The 19,235-nt window shown below is 41.9% G+C and overlaps 1 non-coding gene across 1 annotated transcript; it reads right to left on the bottom strand.

Annotated features, from left to right (window-relative positions):
• Window positions 1–5,126: 5,126 nt before the first annotated feature.
• On the bottom strand, window positions 5,127–8,254 carry 4932431L22Rik. The gene has a single exon (XR_035333.4). It is a non-coding gene; the product is annotated as an RIKEN cDNA 4932431L22 gene (transcript).
• Between the last annotated feature and the right edge of the window lie 10,981 nt (window positions 8,255–19,235).

Below are 19,235 nucleotides of genomic sequence, written 5' to 3'. Positions count from 1 at the left end.
GTCCAGTCAGTGGTCACAACAATCTCCCAGCATAAGTAGTTATGCAAGCATTGATGTTTCCTCGAGGCTGTGTTCAGCTGCACACATCTGTAAATAAGAGATAGGAATGGTGCATTTTGATGACCATTTTTGAGGCACAGGATATGAGAGCCAATTTCAGATTTCTATTTTCTGTCCTATGATCTAAAAGGATAGAAAATGTGAGGTTTCATTGGTCGTGTATGTATTGTATGGATATGTTTAAAGCAAACTTAGTTAATAGGGGTATTTGCGAGGCACAGCCAGAAGAGAATCTTTGGTGGTTCAATAATTGCACAGATGGACCTGAAGTGTCCTAGTACAGAGAGTAGGTGTATGAAATGCCCCTTTGACACAGGAGCTAGTTCTGAGAGCCCTTTCAATAGTCTTTGATTTCCCAGGACCCCCTTTGTAGAAACTGAAGTTCTAAAATCCACTTGGTGAATTGAAGTAGACAATAGGCCCAGATTCCTACTGGGAAGACAGGGAATGTTAGATTCTCTTTTATGTAGAATGAGTGGTATAAGTCTCTTATGGTCTGACATCCCTTTAAGGAAAAATGATTCAAAGCTACTTGGTAGGATTAGGAATATTCCTTATAAGGCATAATACATGTTTTAGGCGACATTTGACCAATAGGGTCTAAGGCAATGTTAGCCCTAGGAGAGTTCTGACATTCTATTCAGTGTAGTGAGAAAAAAATGAGTTACCATGGGGAAATGTGGGCCCCATGTAAAAAAGGAAATCTCGAAGGCCCTCCTGAAAGAGGAGGGCAGACTCCTCTTGAGGCAGAATGTGAAATTGCCATATACACCTCTGTCAAAGGTAAAGGTCCCTGGTACCTTATAGAGTGGAGAATGTTTCCAGGCATGACCATAAGTTTCCAATTCTTATTCAGTGTTTTTATTTTCATAGTTTGTGTTCATTCATGAGAGACATGGCAGCAATATATATTTTTTTTTTCTTCCAAAGGCTTTCAATGACTGTTGCTGGCTAGTATACTTCTTTGACTTTATTCATCTATCCAGGTCTAGGCAGAATTAATGAAGTTATTACATTTCTATTGACTTGCCTAAAGGCAGATGGCACAGGTACTTTGCTCTGATTTGTAACTTGGACTATGGGACCTCAAACCAGAATGGTCTAGGGTACATTGTTTACAGAAGGAGTCACTTTTGGAAATATGGCTGACCAGCTAGGTATAAAACTACTTTGAAGTATACATTCACATATATACTTCATATATTTGAATGACATTTTTGAAAAAGAGAACGTGTTGGGTGGATAAGGAAGAGAAGGAAGGTCACAGAATCCCTCAGACAAAAGTTTACCTTGGGAATTGGAAGATGTCAAAAATAACTTATCAAGTGCAAATGTCCTCATAGTCCAGAATACCCATGTGTTCTGAGACTTTGAGTTTTGCTTGCCAACAATCAGAGCAGTTTTCTTTCAAATTGTTTGGTAAACTCTAGCTCTATGTTCTCCATAAGCTGTACAGCAGCATCCCAGGCATAGGCACCAAAATGGAATTGATCCATTTCAAGTGACAGGCTTAAAATTAAAAATTAGATTAGAGTTCATATAATTACTGTCATGTCCCAGGACATCATTTCAGAGTGTTTGGCATCCCTTCTTTTATTTGAGCATGCCTGGCCATCCAGGTCTGAAGGGAAACTTTAGGACCTCCTAGAGGAATAGACCTCATGGTTCTATGGATAAAAGTGGATTTTCTGAGGTAAGCATAGTCAAGAGAAGTTGATTTAAAGTTTCCTTGAGGAAAAAAAAAGAAAAAAAAAAGAACATTGGCTTGAGTTTTTCATGTCAGTGGCTTTTCTGTAGGCTCCATAAGCAGCAGAATTTGTATTAATCCCCGGTCAAATATAAGGGTGATTCTATTTTTCCCTAATTCAAAGATAAAATGAAAGATTCTTCCTTGACAGAGTATCTATGTCAAAGATTCTTCATTGAAACCTTTTTGAACCTAGAGTTTACCTTGAACTGAAGGAAAAGTCTCAGAAACATTAGGAAAAACATCTAAGGTTCAGTCCATAATATCAGCAAGCTCTGTGGGATTCCTCGACCTAAATGAATGTCCAAGCCTGCTTCGGACAAACTGGTATGATCTGAGGCTCCCTTTGCTTCAGTAGGAATATGTGATGCCTCCTTAAGTAAAGGTAGAAGGAATGAGTAGCCCTGGGGAGAAAGGAGTTGCTGATATCCTTGTAACAGGAGAGATGATCGGAGTATAAAATTCCCCATAATATTTTGAGCAAAAATTAAATTGCTTACCTTAGCTCATGAGGTCCTAGCATGGCCACAACTTCTGACAGTTCTTCACAGCCTGGGGTATCCATATCCTTAGCTGAATTAGCAAGGCACCAAATATAGATACCATGATTCATGAAAAGCTTCGGATTGTATCCTCAGCATGATTGCCTCCTAAGAATTATGTTCAACCAACCAGAACTGAGTTATAATGATGATTTCACACAATGTCATGTGACTATACTCAAGAAAGTGGCATAAGGTTCCAGGATTGGCCTCCTCCTCTTGATTTCTGTGAACTTTGAGCAGAGGGAGCAATTCTCCTTGGTCAGAGGTAAAATATCCCATGGGTTCCTGAACGGAAGGGATTTTTATGATTGCCCATTGCATCAAAGGTGTACATTTTATGAACTTGATCATCACAGGAAGGAAAATACTATAGGTTTGGAAAGTAGAAAGTCCCTCAACCCTGTTGGACAGTAGGGGAGTTGCCCTGTTCACCTTCTGTAGAGGAGTTTGTTCCAGGCACTCCAGGCCTCCACATCTTCAGAGAACTCTAAAAAATTCTTATCTCTTAGGACTCCATGAAGATATGACAGCAATCTGAGGTTTCTTCTGACAAGTTGGTTCAAAGTCCCTGGATTTGTTGCCTATTAAACTTACAACAAAGCACACAGGTGTGGATGTAGTGTACAGTTACCTTTCTGATGACCAGCTTAAAGAGAGCCTTGGATCCAGGCTGAGGTTTTTATACATTGGCCATGGGACTTGACTCTGGAGTTCTGTGAGGTTTGTTTTGTTTGTTTGTTTGTTTTTGGTGGTCAAAAGTGTATTCCCTAACCAATAATGTCTGAGGGAGAAGCTCTTAGTTGAGTGGTAGACCTGATTCCACCATGAACAAAGACTGAAGCTCTTGCATATTCTTGGTACAAAGGATTCAGCCTGAAGCACACTAGAGCTGAGCCTGAATATTTGAGATAAACTTCTCACTCACAAGGTCAGTTCTATACCTTGCTTCATCAGAGAGGCATGTCTCAGACCCTTCCAGTGCAGAAGGAGGAAGAATAAAGCGTTTTACTCAAGGTCAGCTGACCCCTTTGGCATACACATAATGTCAGGGGATACTATGGTTAGAGGAAGCAAGGTTTAGGTGCTCTTCAAAAAAACCAACTGGGTGTCAGCCCCCTTGAAGTTATGGGATACTTTACATCGAGGGGGCCTGACGTGATGGAGTTGATATTTATGCTGGAGGTATAAATTATCCTGGGTCTAGAAGGGTACATCTGAGTCCCCATTGTAACTTTATCAATGCTATTGCATGCTGATAGTAAAAGAGCCAACTTTGTGGCTTTCTTAAAATGTTGTTGGGGTCTGTTGATAAGTCCTTTGCTTATCATGTCATATGTATCAGGGCATCTTCAGTTATTGAGGACCTATGTGACACCTTTGTTCTGAAGTGGTAATTCTGAGGGAAATTAACGAAATTCTGAGGTTTCTGGTTCTCATATGATAATGCTGCCTTCAATACTCGGGAGTTTCTAACATATTTGATTTCGGGGGTTACATCTGAATCCCCCTTGAGTTATTGGTGTAAGTTGTGAGTCACATAGGTTCTATTTCATGTATGTGGGTATACTGTCATTGTCTTCAGACACACCATAAGGTGGCATCAGGTCCCATGACAGATGGTTGTGGTACAACAAGTGATTGCTGAGAATTGAACTCAGGACCTGTGGAAGAGAAGTCAGTGCTTTTAACTGCTGAGCCATCTCTCCAGCCCCAGCACATTGGTTCTAGACAGGTAAGATGAAGGTCACTTAGGCTATTGGGGATGATCTGAGGATCCCTGGTTCAGAATGGGCATATCAGAAGTTCCCTTGGTCCATACAGTAGTTTAGAAGATCTGTGGTTCTTAAGCTGTAGGTCTGAACCTTACCAGAGAAGAATGCCTGGAGTGTTTTTGAATTCCTAATTTAGACAAAGTGTACCTGATGACTCCTTGAGCCACTGAGAGTGATTTAAGCTCCACTTCAAGAATGGGGGGACAGTGTGAGTCTTTTTGGTGCTGAAGGGATAATTCTGAGGTTTGTGTGTCAGAAACAGGACTTGGAGGACCCAGTGACAGAGTGATAATGTTGATGTATCCACAAACAATCTATAAAGGATGCCATCCTTTAGAGGCAGAAAGGTTCACACCATGTTGGGGAAAGTAGAAATGCCAAAGACTATTGTATCTGTACAAGATCAAGGGTCGATATGGAGAGGAGAGAAGGCCTGAATATTTCATGATTGAGACGTCCTGGGAACCTAGAACACGCAAATCATGCAGGCCATGCAACAGCTTAATCAATCTCCAGTGTGCTAGGAGACATTTCCCAGCTAGTTCTCCTGATAATTCTGCTGCCTACTTCTAAAAATGGCAAGGCTTTCTCATTTTTGCTGGTCAGCTTAATGTCTATGTCTTGGGTTCATTAACGTGCTGGCTACTCTTAAGCTCTGAGACTTCAGGAACCCGGGTCCTGATCCTTGGACAGGGGTAATTAGGTCAGAGGATCAGAATAAGAAGCACTTGGTGCACCTTAGATCAAGGGAGTGGAATTTTCATGGACTAGATCAGATCTAGTAGGTAGGTCTAGGTCCTCAATGTTCAGAAGAATCACATAATACTCTCCATGAGGTGAAAATTATATAGCACATTCTTCTGGATACAATTGTGATCTAATCTTAATCAGTAAGGGGATTCTTGTCCTGCTTTTAGTCACAGGGGCATAGATGAGGCTTCAATGTGCATCTGAGGCAGCTAGGAGTGGAAATTGTAAGTTTGATAGCCAGTTGATGAAAAGAAAAAGTTCTAAATTCATGTTGTTCATAAGGGGCATAGAAAGGGAAAATATGAGGGCAGCTTCTGTATCAAAAAAGAACTGAAAATGCCAGAGTAAGAGAGAGTAGGGCCCAGGCCACCCTCTTGAGATGGACTGCCTTACAGGTTCCGTTTGGCAGGCTGGGAAGCTCTGGTGTGTCCCTGGGCAGAAGGAGGAAGTCAGAAGCAAGGAGTAAGTCGTAAGCCTCCTAGAGCATTTTCGATATCTCTTTTGTCATAAAAAGCACCGGTGAGGCCCAGTTTCTTAGATGGAGCATTTGAGGGGCCACCTATTTCAGCCTGAAGCATTCTGAGCCTTTCTGAAACAGGGATCACAAAGCCAGTGTCCCTTTGGTGAGAACTGGAAAGTCTGAGTCCACATTGGTCTGATTGAGAAGGTCCGACACCTCCTTTAGGGAAGAGGAAAGAACTACAACTCCCCTTTTGCAGTGCGATCCTGTTGAGATTGATTTTCAAATGATGTGTATATTTGTGGCCTCCTAGGACAGAATGGTCACAAAGGGGGAACCCAAATTTATATTGTAATGATGGGTCTCTCCGAGGACAGGAGAGAGCAGGTACCACATCCTCTGCTTGAGATATTGTATGTTTGTCATATCTTCGCATAACAGGGAATGTTCCAAAAGGGAATGTGGTACTCCCTTTTGGTGGTATGATGCCCATAGGATAGGCACAAAAGCTATGGGCTCCCGTTTGGCACTTCTGGAAGTTTTCTCTCCCTCTTGGACATTAGGAATATGTTTTGAGTCCTCCTTAGTAGAAAAAGAATGGCTGATATCCTCTTGGGGTGATGATGAGTGTTGCACACCTCTATGGGGACTGTCTCCATCTGGAGATGAATCAATGCATTCTTGATCTGTAGGGGAAGCTTGCAGGGCTTTTTGGGTAACAGAGGCTTTCCTCTGTTTTCTCTTGGTAGAAGTAGCGTGTCTGGGAATCTCATGAGGAAGGTGGGATGCCTGAGGCTGTCTTCATGAGAAAGAGTGGTTCGCATGCACTATTCTGTAAGGATGGAGGATGGCTTGTCAACCTTATGCTCTGAATTGGAAGCTTTGGTGTCCCATTGGTCTGAAGGGGCTTTTTCTGATGGGGTTTCAGTAGACTTAGATGGTCTGTGAATGCCTTGGCTTGGTAGGGGACTTCTGAGGCCCACCTCATGAGATGGTGAGCATCTGCAGGCTCCTTTAGCAGAATCAGATGTGGCAAAGTTTGTTAGTCATAGTTTTAAGCTTTACAACTCTTTCTTAAATTTGCAAACTCTTACCCAAATTTTGGAAGAATGGCAGTGTTTCCAACCCGCATGTTTTGAGCGCACATATTTCAGGCCCTCTTGATCTACAGAGGAAGGGCTTGGTCTTGTTTTCCTCAATTTAGAAGGTGTGGGGCAATCTCTTGGAGGAGGAGAATGACTGAGACCTTTTTTACAAAGAATACTAGATCTGAAACTCAATTGAGATGATTTTAAGGGGGAGATGCTCCTTTGAGGAGTAGAGGTAGGACTGGATTCCTTTTCTGCATACTTGGAAGATGTGAGGCTACTTACGGCAGAAGAGATACATTTTAAGGCATCAAGTTCTGAAAGGCAGTATCTGATATCCCTTTCAGGAATTGGGACATGTTTCAATATCCTTTGGTTAGATTTCAAACGTCTAGGGTTCTTTTTGAGATAAGAGAAATTTCTCCATCCATCTTCATGAGGAGGGGTAGGCATAATGTCCCCTTCTGCACAAAGGGACAGTCCCTGAAACTCTGTTGAAAAGGAAGTATCCACGGTTTCTTGGTGAGATGTCACAGGTTTTAGAGGCCCCTGGGCAGGTTGAGAAAGTTCTAGACTTTCCTGGGGAAATGCTGGTGTTCTCAGGATCCCTTGTTCAGATACTAAAGGGCCCAGAGCACATTCATTGGGTTTCAAAAGACACAGAGACCCTAACACAGATGCCAAAGCTTCTGGAGTCCCTGGCACAGATTTTGAACTCTTAGAAATGGATTGTGTATATGTCAGAGGTTCTTCTGTCTCTGGACTAAGTGGTGAAGGAACTGGTAATTTGGGAGAATCTTGTGTGGCTGACAAAGATTCTATGACCTCTTGGGTGACAGATGGTATTTCTGTACTATTTTGCATACATGCCCATATTTCTAGTGTGTCCTGGGAAGAATCAGAAAGTCCAAGATCTTCAGGATTGGATGGTAAATATCCTAAAGCCTCCTTTTCCAACCAGTGTCCTGGAGGCTCTTGAGGTAACAAGGAAGTTTCTGTAAGCCCTTGGGAAGATATTGATGTTTCTAGTACACCTTGGGCAGACATGGAAGGTCTCCAAGACATTAAGACAGAATGTTACTCTTTCAAATCCAATTGGACAGATGGAGAAGGTCCTGGACTCACTATGGTAGATGCTGAAATTTTCAAAGCTCGTGATGAAGCATTGGATATTCCTGGATTGCCATGTGTACAGGTACAACCTTCCAGGTTCCCCTATAAAGACAGCCAAGGGCCTCCAGCTTCTTGAACAGATAACAAATGTCCTGGATTCCCTTGAGCAGATAGGGACAATGTCAAAGGCTCTAGGGCAGATGATATAGATCCTAGTGTTCCTCGATCAGATAAAGAAATTACCATGGGTCCTTTGGAAGAATGCATAGATCCTGAAGGATCTGAAGTAGATGGATCTGTTTGTTGAACCCCTTGTAGAGAATTCAAAGACTCATTTGGTCCCTGGAATGAAGTTAAAGGTCCCTCTGTAGGTTTAGAGAGGTCAAAAGGCTCTTCTGTGGAAAGGGAAGATCCAAAAGGCTTAGGGAAGAAAGTGAGGAACTAAGTTGGGCAGAAATTGCAAGTTCCAGAGGTGAGTCTGTGTATTTGCTGAAATCCTCAGAGATCCCTGGTCAGATCTCAAAATCCTTGCTGTATTTTGAGCAGGGTGGTTATATCCCTGACACACTGGTAAAGATGGTGAGTCTGCTACTGTGTAGTGTGTAGATGTGGAGTGAGTTCCTATACCTTGTGTATGTAAAGAAGGACTTGAAAACCTTTTGGAAGATGTAGAATGTTGGGTAGACCTTTGTGGACATGTGGACAGATGTATGGTCCCCTTGTGCAGAGACTGGGACTCACACCTCCTTGAGCAGAATCAGAAGATCCTGGAGTCCTTTGTTCTGAGGATGAAAGACCCAGAGAATTATGAGAACATTCATAGCATTGTGATGTATTCATCATTGCCTGGGCTGAGATAGAAAGTTTCAGAGGCCCCTGGGCAGATTGCAAAAGTGCTAGATACCCTTGACCAAATGGGAAAGTCTTTGCACCTCCTTGGTCAGAACAGGAATGTCTACCAGGTGTTGGCGATGATGGTGGCAATGTTCCTAGATTTGCTGAAGTCGACTGAGAAGATGCTACAGCCTGCCTCACTTGTGGAAAAAGGCCTAAAGCACTGTGTGACTCTTCATATTGTGCAAATATCCCTGTGGCATCTGTTGAATTTTCTCGATTTCTTTGTTTGGGGAAAAAAGAACTTTGCATGAGCAAAGTTCCCTCTTGTGCCCTGGAAAATTTCTTGTGCTTTTGAAAAGATGACAAAGCTTCTAGAACCTCTGGAGTAGATAGAAGATGCTCCTGAACACCCAGTACTGATGGTGTAGGATAAAAGGTTTCTTGAGATTTCTGGCTAGGTAGGAAAGTTCGAGTGTCCCTTGGGAAACCTGGGGATCTTTGTGCAAAATGATGGGCAGTTGGAGAAAATCCTACTTCTGTCTGACAAGAAGTTGGAGGATGCAAAGTATCTTGAGCAAATGAAACACTTTGTGTATTCCCCTGTTTAAAATTGGGCTTTTAGATACCCTTGGGAAAAACAGAAATGTCTGAAAGCCTCTTGGAAAGATGAAGAACCTAGGGTTCCTTGTGAAGATAAACAAATTCCCAGAGACATCTGCTCAGATGACACAGATTCTGGTCGCACCTGAGTATTTTGGGTAGACCCCAGATGTCCTGAGTGGGAAGCAAAGCTCCCACAGTCTCCTTTGCAGACAGGGACTTTCCTACTGTGGCTTCTGCAGATAAAAAAAATCCCCTCAGTGCCCTGAGCAGATGTGGAAGACCCTAGAGTTGTTTCTTTAGATTTAGTCACTTCTAGATGGCATTTTTCAGTTGAACAAAGTCCTAGAGTTCCTTGCTCAGATCTCAAAGATGATGGTGACAACTGTAGTGGTGTAGTAAGATCCAGGAGCAGTCCAGCACATCTGAAAGTGTCTGAAGTCCCTTGGGTAGATGGAGAACATTCATTTGTTTCTGAAACTGTTGGGGAAGGAGTTGAATGCAGTAGAGCATATCCAGCATATCCAGAATATGGGTCATTGCCTGGGCTGAGCTTGAAAGTGTCAGAGGCCCCTGGGCTGACTGCAAATGTGCTAGGGTCCCAGGACCAGATGGGAATGTTTCTGCACCTCCTTGAGTAAAAGATGAATGTGTACCAGGTTCTCGAGGTGATGGTGGCAAAGGTCCTAGAGTAGACAAAGCAGATGTAGAAGATTCTGTATTCTCCCTCACTAGAGGCAAAGGGCCCGAGGTAGTCTCTGTGTGATTACATTGCCCCAAGCCCAATATCCCTGAGGAATCTGCCGAAGGTTCTATTTTCCTTCGGGTGTATGACAAAGAACTTAGCACAGACAAAGTCCCCTCTGCAGCTGTGGAAAAGTCCTTACACTTTTGAGAGGTTAGCACATATCCTTGAGAGTCTTTACTACATAGAGGATGCTCCTGAGAACCTAGTACAGATGGTGAATGTGTTACATATGCTGGTGAATATGGAATGGATTTTTGAGATTTCTGGCTAGGTAGTAATGTCCCAAAGTCCCTTGAGGAAAGTTGGGATCTTTGTCTAGAATGTTCAGAAGGGGGAGAAAATCTCATACCTTTCTGGCAATAAGTTGGATGTTGTACAGTCTTTGGAGAAAATGGCACAGTTTTTACACTCCCTTGCTTAGTTGTGGACAGTTTTAGAGACCCTTGGTCAGAAAGGGAATTTCCAGAAGCCTCTATGGAAGATGAAGAGCTTAGAGTTCCTGGTAAAGAGGAAGAAATTCCCAGAGGCTTCTGATCAGATGGAAAAGACTCTGAGACCACCCGAGTGATTTGGGTGGACCCTAAAGGTCCTGGAGTGGGAGGCAAAGTTCCCACTGTCTACCTTGCAGACATGGACTTTCCTGTTTTGGCTTGTGCCAATAAGGAATGACCCCTAGTGCCCTGAGCAGATGCATAAAACCCTACAGTTGTTTCCTTAGATTTAGTCCCTTCAGGTATGCAAGGTCCCAGAGATCCTTGCTCAGATCTCAAAGATGATGGTGACACCTGTAATAATGTAGTATGATCCAGGTGCAGTTCAGCACATCTGGAAGTGTCTGAAGTCCCTCAGGTAGAAGGAGAATATTCATTTGTTTCTGAAACTGCTGGGGAAGGAGCTGAATGCAGTAGAGCCCCTTCAGCAGATCCAGAGATATGAGTCATTGCCTGGGCTGAGATGGAATGTGTCAGAGGCCCCTGGAATGATTGCAAATGTGCTAGGTTCCCGGGACTAGATGGGAATGTTTCTGCACCTCCTTGAGTAAAAGATGAATGTGTACCAGGTTCTCGAGGTGATGGTGGCAAAGGTCCAAGAGTAGGAAAAGAATATGTAGAAGATTCAGTATTCTCCCTCACTAGAGGCAAAGGGCCCGAGGTAGTTTCTGTGTGTTTACATTGTCCCATGACCAATATCCCTGTGGAATCTACGGAAGGTTCTAGATTCATTCGTGTGGATGACAAAGAACTTTGCACAGGCAAAATCCCCTCTGCAGGTGTGGAAAAGTCCTTACACTTTTGAGAGGATAGCACATATCCTTGAGAGTTTTTACTAGATAGAGAATGCTCCTGAGATCCTAGTACAGATGGTGAGTGTTTCCCATCTGCTGGTGAATATGAAAAGGATTTTTGAGATTTCTGGCTAGGTAGTAACGGCCCAATATCCCTTGAGGAAGCTGGGGATCTTTGTCCAGAAGGTTCAGAAAGGGGAGAAAATCTCATACATTTCTGGCAATAAGTTGGATGTTGCACAGTATTTGGAGAAGACGGTACAGTTTGTACACTCCCTTGCTTAGTTGTGGACAGATTTAAAGACGCTTGGTCAGAAAGGCAATGTCCAGAAGGCTCTATGGAAGAAGAAGTGCCTAGAGTTCCTGGTGAAGAGGAAGAAATTCCCAGAGGCTTCTGATCAGATCCGAGTGATTTGGGTGGACCCTAAAGGTCCTGGAGTGGGAGGCAAAGTTCCCACAGACTGCTTTGCAGACATTGGCTTTCCTACTGTGGCTTGTGCAGATAAGGAATACCCCCTAGTACCCTAAGCAGATGCAGAAAACCCTACAGTTGTTTCCTTAGATTTAGTTGCTTTAGATGAGAAAGGTCCCACAGTTCCTTGCTCAGATCTCAAAGATGATGGGGACACCTCTAGTGATGTAGTAAGATTCAGGTGCAATCCAGCATATCTGGGAGTGTCTGAAGTCCCTTGGGTAGATGGAGCAAAAAATACAGCAACTCATTCATCATCTTTACTTTGTGCTTGCAGGCTGGTTGCAATTATCTTGTAAGCATTAAAAATCAGTCTAACATACTGCCTATGTTCCATAGGGTTTCATTGATGTGAGGAGACATCATGACTCAGGCAACTCTTATAAGGAAAATTTAAATGATGTTGTCTTACAGTTTCAGAGGGTCAGTACATTATTATCTTTGTAGGAAGCATGGCAGCACCCCGGTAGAGGAGGTGCTGGGGAAGGAACTAAGTGGTCTATATCTTAGTCTGAAGACTACCAGAAGGAAGCTTGTGGCCACAGGTAGCAAGGAAGAGGATTGATTTTTGTCTCTTAGCAGAGATTGAGCACTACACAAAAGCAAGCCTACACAAAGATACACTTCCTCTAACAAGCCAACACCTTGTAATAATGCCACATACTATGGGCAAAAGATATTCTAATCAACACATTGCGTCATAGGACATAAAGAAAGATACTGCATGATTGCATTCCTCTAGTCACAGGTGCGACATACCTACAAGCTTATATGAACATACACACACACACACACACACACACACACACACACACACACACACACACACACACCAATCGGATATGCACGTGCATACATATATATTTGTCTATTTATTTACTTACTTACTTACTTACCTACTTACTTACTTACTTACTTACTTACTTACTTACTTACTTACTTACTTACTTACTTACTTACTTACTTTGTTTTAAATTTGTTGGGTAAGAACTTTCTACATACACATAAATGAGTTTTAGCAAATTCATCCCTATCTTCTCCTCCTTGAATTGTTACCCATTTCTCCTGTATCACTTTTATCCTTAATTACATTTTCATTTTTATATAGACGGCTGTGTAGTGCCATGCCCTGAGCAATCGTGTGCATGCCGCAAGCAATCACTGAGAAGAGCCGTGCATGCCACGAGCAATCGCCATTATAAGATGGTGATGGCCTCCCCTGTGCCTAACTAGTAAACAAGACTTGTACGCAGGTGCAAGAGTGAACTCACTCCTAGTCACTGCCCATTCTCGGGGCATAATAGTGGGGTGATGGGCAAGCAACGAATCAGGAGCTGTCACATCACATCAGGTGCTGAAACGTCATGCTGTTGGCGCCATTTTCCCGGATCATGGTCTTCCTGATAAGTAAGCAATAAATCTTTTGCCACAGAAGATTCCGGTTTGTTGCTTCTTTCTTGCCGGTCGAGTGGGATGCAATAAGTGGCACCGAGGAACCCGGGAACTTTATACCATCACACCAGTGCAAAGAAGATCCCTTGTTCGCGGGGCGGAATCAGAACTGCGGGATGAAAGGCTCTGTAAGGTACATACAGTTTTGAAATTTCTCCAGAGTTAGACACCCTTTTGATTGTTTGCACAGCGATTGCACTTTTCCTTTCAGTTTCGTTTTTCTTCCACTGCTTCCACTGCTGACTGGTTCTTAGTCACGGTCAGGCCTGGATAGCGCCTGGACAGCGACCAGTTTCAGTCACGGTCAGGACTGGACAGTGCCTGGACAGCGTCCATTTTCAGTCACAATCAGGCCTGTACAGCGGCAGTATGAGAATCTCGCATTCTATAATAGTGGCCTTACACTCGGTCCTGAAGCAGTGTGGCCTAAAATGTGCCACTAATACCTTAGAGGGATTTGTCAGGGAGATAGACCATGTGGCACCATGGTATGCTTGCTTAGGGTCATTTAGGCCTTTTCATGGGCCTTGATCCCGAGGAAAAGATATAAAAAGAAAAGAATGCCTTGGGAGAGATTAGAAAAGGGATGGAAAGGGAGAGAAGAAGGGAGATCCAGCTGGAGAGGCACATAAGGAAAGGAGCCTATACCTGCCACTAGATGAGTTTAAGCAGCTAGCTCTTAGTAGCTCAGAATCTGATGAAGGGCTTAGCTCCTCTGAAGAAACGGACTTGGAGGAGGAAGCAGTTCATTATAAGGAAGAAAGGTACCTGCAAGATAAAATGCAAGCTACTCAGTGCAGAAAAAGTCCAACAACGACTGGTGAAAGCCAGCTTGCTGCTCGGCCTCGGGATTGTTGGCTTCAGTGTCCTAGTGAACCTCTGCCTTATGTGCATAGGTAGTTGTCAATTTTTGCCTACACCTCATGTAGGGGTAAACCCTCGAGGCATCAGGCCATTACAAGTCTGGGAAATGGATGACACTCATATTTCCTCCTTTGGGAGAAATCAGTACTTACATGTTTCCTTTGACACCTGCAATGCTGTAATGTTTGCCACACCTTTAACAGGGGAAAAAGCCTCTCATGTTATACAGCACTGCCTAGAAGTGTGGAGTGCTGGGGCAAGGCCACAATTCTTAAAACGGTTAATGGAGTAGCATATACTTCTACTAAATTTCAACAATTTTGTCATTAAATGGATGTCACTCACTTGACTGGCCTTCCTTATAATACTCAAGGACAAGGCATTGTGGAATGTGCCCACCACACACTCAAGTCTTATCTTATAAAACAAAAAGGGGGAGTTGATGAGACTCTGCCCTCAGTGCCAAGAGTAGCAGTATCTATGTCACTCTTTACACTTAATTTTTTGAATCTTGACGAGCAGGGACGTTCTGCAGCTGAGCGACATAGCTCAGACCCTGATAGACCAAAAGAAATGGTCAAACAGAAGGATGTTTTAACTAGTCTCTGGAAAGGCCCGGATCCTATCTTAATCAGATCCCGGGGAGCTGTTTGTGTTTTTCCACAGAGTGAAGACAACCCATTTTTGCTGCCGGATTGACTCACCAGCAGGATATTCATCAAGGATGGTGCAAAAATGCTGACCTCCTGAGGACTGTTCCTGATCCTGACAATGCTGAACTTGTCTCAGGTTCCTAGTATAATGGGTGAACAGATATGTGCTATTCTCTCGACTTTCCCTAAACCAATGTCAGTTCGCCATGATACTATAGTTTTTCCAAAATTCTTTACTACTAATCAAACAGTAGATTTGCCATATTTACCCTATGATCCAACTCGTTATTATCATTAGGAGAAAATCACTCCTTACTAGAACAGGGTTTTTTATGTTTTCAAATTAATGGACAAGGACATTGTATCAACCTCCCAGCCTGAGCTTTAGGGAGGTTTAATGAGCACCGAGGAGGTTGGGTGAGCACAACCTAAGATACTTCTAATGTAGATATAACCTTTACAAATCGGACCTTTTGGCAGGATGCAATTTGGGTTAATGGTACATTTGTACCACCTAACTTTTCAGACAAAGAACGTCCCCACCAACCAAAAATAGCCCCTCATTGTGTCTTGGAAGATGAAGGTCTGATCCTGCCTTGGTCTGATTGTCGATCCTCCATCACTTGTTGGGCAGATCAGAGTAAAACATTTTCCTTTTCTTCCAACATGACAGATGACCCAAAGAATGAATTTTTTATGAAAAAGAGATTTTTCATTCAGGACTTTAGAATGCATTCCTTTCACAAGTGGGTGCTTTGAGGAGTCAATGGCAATTGTACAGATTTCAATCCTTTGATTTTTATCCAGGGAGGAGCAGTTGTAAAGGCTTCTTTTACTGGCATCTCAAGATTTGCTCAGCACTGGGGAATACATGATGCCTCCCAGGATTCTTATGGACATACTAATATCAGAGTAGAGATCACTGGGTTCAATAAAACTTTGGTAAACCAGATTAATTATACATCTCCCCCAGTCTGTGTTTACCCCCTTTCTTGTTTATATTCTTTCACGTGATTCATTTGAAGTCTGTTCCAATGATTCTTGATGGATTTCTCAATGTTGGCATGTAACAATAAACACCCATGCCATGGTGCCACGGATCCCACTTTGGGTCCCTGTTCTGGTGGAAACACCCTCCACCTTGAAATTAAATGGGAGAAATGCCCTAAAGATACATGAAGTACACACTAGATTAGTTGAAAAGTGGAAAATTAGCTGATAAGAGCAACTGTTGTTTGGGCAGTGGTGCTTTATGTCTTTATTCTCATCACTTGGTTGGCAGAGGCCAAGAATGTCTGAGTCTGAGACCAGCTTGGTATACAGAGTGTGTTCCAAGACAGCCAGGTCTACACAGAGAAACCCTCTCTCAAAAAATAAACAAACAAACAAACAAACAAACAAACAAAAAGCACCTGTTCTTTGAAGAGGACCTGGCACAATGCACCCACATAGTGGCTTACAATTTATGCACAGCTACAGTTTTAGAGAATCACTGCTCTCTTTTAGCCTCTGTAGGCTATAGAGGCATAAGTGAGAGAGAGGGCATGAGCAGACTAGCACAGAAGTGAGAGAGGGCATAGCACATAGGTGAGAGAGAGGTCCTGAGCACTCTAGCACATAAGGGAGAAAAAGGGGCTGGGCATCCAAGCACATAAGTGAGGGAGAGAGGGCCTGCACATCCTAGCACACTCTTGTAATCAAGCTCAGTACTAGGAAGGTGGAGGTGGGAGTTTACCAGGGATTGTAGGGAATCTGGATGTTCTCTTCTGATCTATTAGGACAGCATGGACTGTTCTGTTGTGGGTATGTACATACAGAAAAAGTACACACATTTTAATTTTTATGCACATAAATAAATAACAAAAAATATTACAGTTGAAATTAGTAGTGCCATTTCCAGTACTTTCATGTTACACATTTGTTCATGTTTTTTCAAGTCTGCAAATGCTTATCAACCTAGAAACTGGAAATCATTTGTCTTAAAGATGGTAGCTCATTTCCACCTCCTGAGACCTCCCTTCTAATCAATGGTGCCTGGTACTCCATGACAGCATACACAGGGTATATTCAGCCAAAGGGTGAAATCCCTGGATGAGACCTGTTTTCTCCATCTGGCATCACAAAGGGTCCTCAGAGACATGTGGGTCTCTCCTGATAACGTTTTATTTATTTGTTTGTTTGTTTGTTTGATTTTGTTTTGTTTTTTATTTTTGTTATTGTTTTGTTTTTTATTTGTTTTATTTTTGTTTTGTTTTTTGTTTTTGTTTTTGTTTTTGTTTGTTTGTTTGTTTTTGTGTTTGTTTGTTTTTCCCATTGAGCAGACAAGCAAGGAAAGGTGCGGTTGTGAAGGAGTTCACTTCTGAATGACCTGGAAGAGATAACCAGCTCTGATTAGGGTTATTGGACTGTTAAAGGATGTGTGACTGGAAGGAAATCTCAGTCGCAAGAGGCCACTATGTGAGGAAAAACCTCCCGATCTGCATTTCCTACGGCTTCTGAGGGTTAAATGAAGGAGGAAGATCATATTTATTTATTTTTCCTTTTTTTTTTAACTAAGAAGACATTATAGTTTTTAAGAGAAGAATGGCTCTTAAGAAAATAATGATGATTCCAAAGGAAGATTACTTATTACTTTTGGACTTTGATAATGAAGAAGATGACATAAATATTTCGGAGGAGTCTCTTTCTGAAGGTTACTGCATATTCAGTGTTGGGTATTAATTGTGTGTTGTGCAGTTCACTAGACTTTTACCTAGTCACCTGAAATGGAAGAAGTCTTTTCTCAGAGATTTTATATAGTTCATTTGAAATTATACCTATCTATCTATATCTATATATTCCTATACCCGAGTTTTAGCAACACATATAACTACTCTTGACATTGTAGTCACAATATGTTGATAAAAAATAACTTGTTATGATTTTGCCACCGGAAAATACCTGAAAATTGTTCCAATAATATGTTTGCAAAACTTGAATTTATTTCAAGAACATTACAAATAATTTATTTCATTCTTTTTTTTATTATTTATTTTCTTTTTTTCTTTTTTTTACATTTCAAATGTTATTCCCTTTTCTGTTTTCCCCTCCAAAAATCCCAGTCCTCTCCCCTCTATCCCTGCTTTCCAACACACTTACTCCCAATTCCTGGCCCAGGCATTCCCAAAACTTGGTCATAGGAACTTTACAAGAACAAGTGTCTCTCCTCCCATTGATGACATACTAGTCCATCCTCTGCTACATATGCAGCTGTAGGCATAAGTCACAACTTATGTTTACTTTGATTGGAGATTTAATCTCAGGGAACTCTGGGAGTACTTGTTAGTTGTTTTTCCTCATAGAATGTTCCTTGTGTACTTTCTCTAGCTCCATAATTAGGGACCCTGTGCTCAGTCCAATGGATTTCTTTGAGCATCCACTTCTGTATTTGTCAGGAAATGGCAGATCGTCTCAGGAGACAACTATATCAGTCTCCTGTCCCTAAGCTCTTGTTTGGCTGTTCAACAGTATCTGGGTTTGGTAGTTGTTTATGGTATGGATCACAGAATGAAGCAGTGTCTGGATTCCTTCAGTCTTAGTTCCAAACTTTTTCTCTGTAACTCTTTCCATGGATCTTTTGTTCCCAATTCTGAGAAGGAACGACATATCCACACGTTGGTCTTCCTTCTTGTTGAGTTTCATGGGTTTTGCAAATTTTACCTTGTTTTTTTCTGAGCTTCAAGGATAATATCCACTTATCAGTGAGTATATATCATGTGCTTTCTTTTGTGATTGAGTTATCTCACTTAGGAACATATCATCCAGATCCATCCATTTGTCTAAGAATTTCATGAATTCATTGATTTTAATAGTGATGTAGTATTTCATTATGTAAATGTACTATATTTTCTGTATTCATTCCTCTGAAGACAGGCATCAGGTTTATTTTCAGCTTCTTGCTATTATAAATAAGGATGCTATGAACATAGTGATGCATGTATCCTTATTACAAGTTGGAATATCTTCTGGATATATGCCAAGGAGGACTATTGCTGGATCTTCAGTAGAACTATTACCACTTTTCCGAGGAAACCCCATCTGCTTTCCAGAGTGGTAGTACCAACTTGCAATTCCACAAGCAATGGAGGAGTGTTCCTACTTCATCACATACCCACCAGCAACTATTGTCATCTGAGTTTTAGATCTTAGCCATTCTGACTCTGTGAGGTGGAATCTTAGGGTTATTTTGACTTTCTGTTCCCTGATGATTAAGGATTTTGAACATTTATGAGGTGCTTCTCAGCCATTCAGTGTTTCTTAATTTAGAATTCTTTGTTTAGAACTGTCCCCATTTTTTAAAATAGTGTTATCTGATTTTCTGGAATCCAGCTTCTTGAGTTCTTTGTATATATTGAATATTAGTCCCTTATCTGATTTAGCATTGATAAAGACTTTTTCCCCGATTTGTTCTAATGATAGTGCCCCTTGCCTTACAGAAGTTTTGCAATTTTTGAGGTCCCATTTGTCTATTTTTAATCTTATAATAACAGCCATTGCTGTTTTGTTCAGGAATATTCCCCATTTAACCTTGTCTTCGAGGCTCTTCCACACTTTCTCCTCTATAAGTTTCAGTGTCTCTGGTTTTATGTGCAGTTCCTTGATCCAATTAGACTTGAGCATTGTACAAGGAGATGAGAACAGATCAATTTGCTTTCCTCAATATGCTAACTGCCAGTTGAGCCAGCACCATTTTTTGAAAATGCCATTTTCTTTCCACTGGGTGGTTTTATCTCCTTTGTAAAAGATCATG

Source organism: Mus musculus, chromosome Y, assembly GCF_000001635.26.
Source record: "Mus musculus strain C57BL/6J chromosome Y, GRCm38.p6 C57BL/6J".
Taxonomy (NCBI): Eukaryota; Metazoa; Chordata; class Mammalia; order Rodentia; family Muridae; genus Mus; species Mus musculus.
The sequence above is the reverse complement of the archived record's forward strand: the minus strand, read 5'-3'. Positions and strand labels throughout refer to the sequence as shown.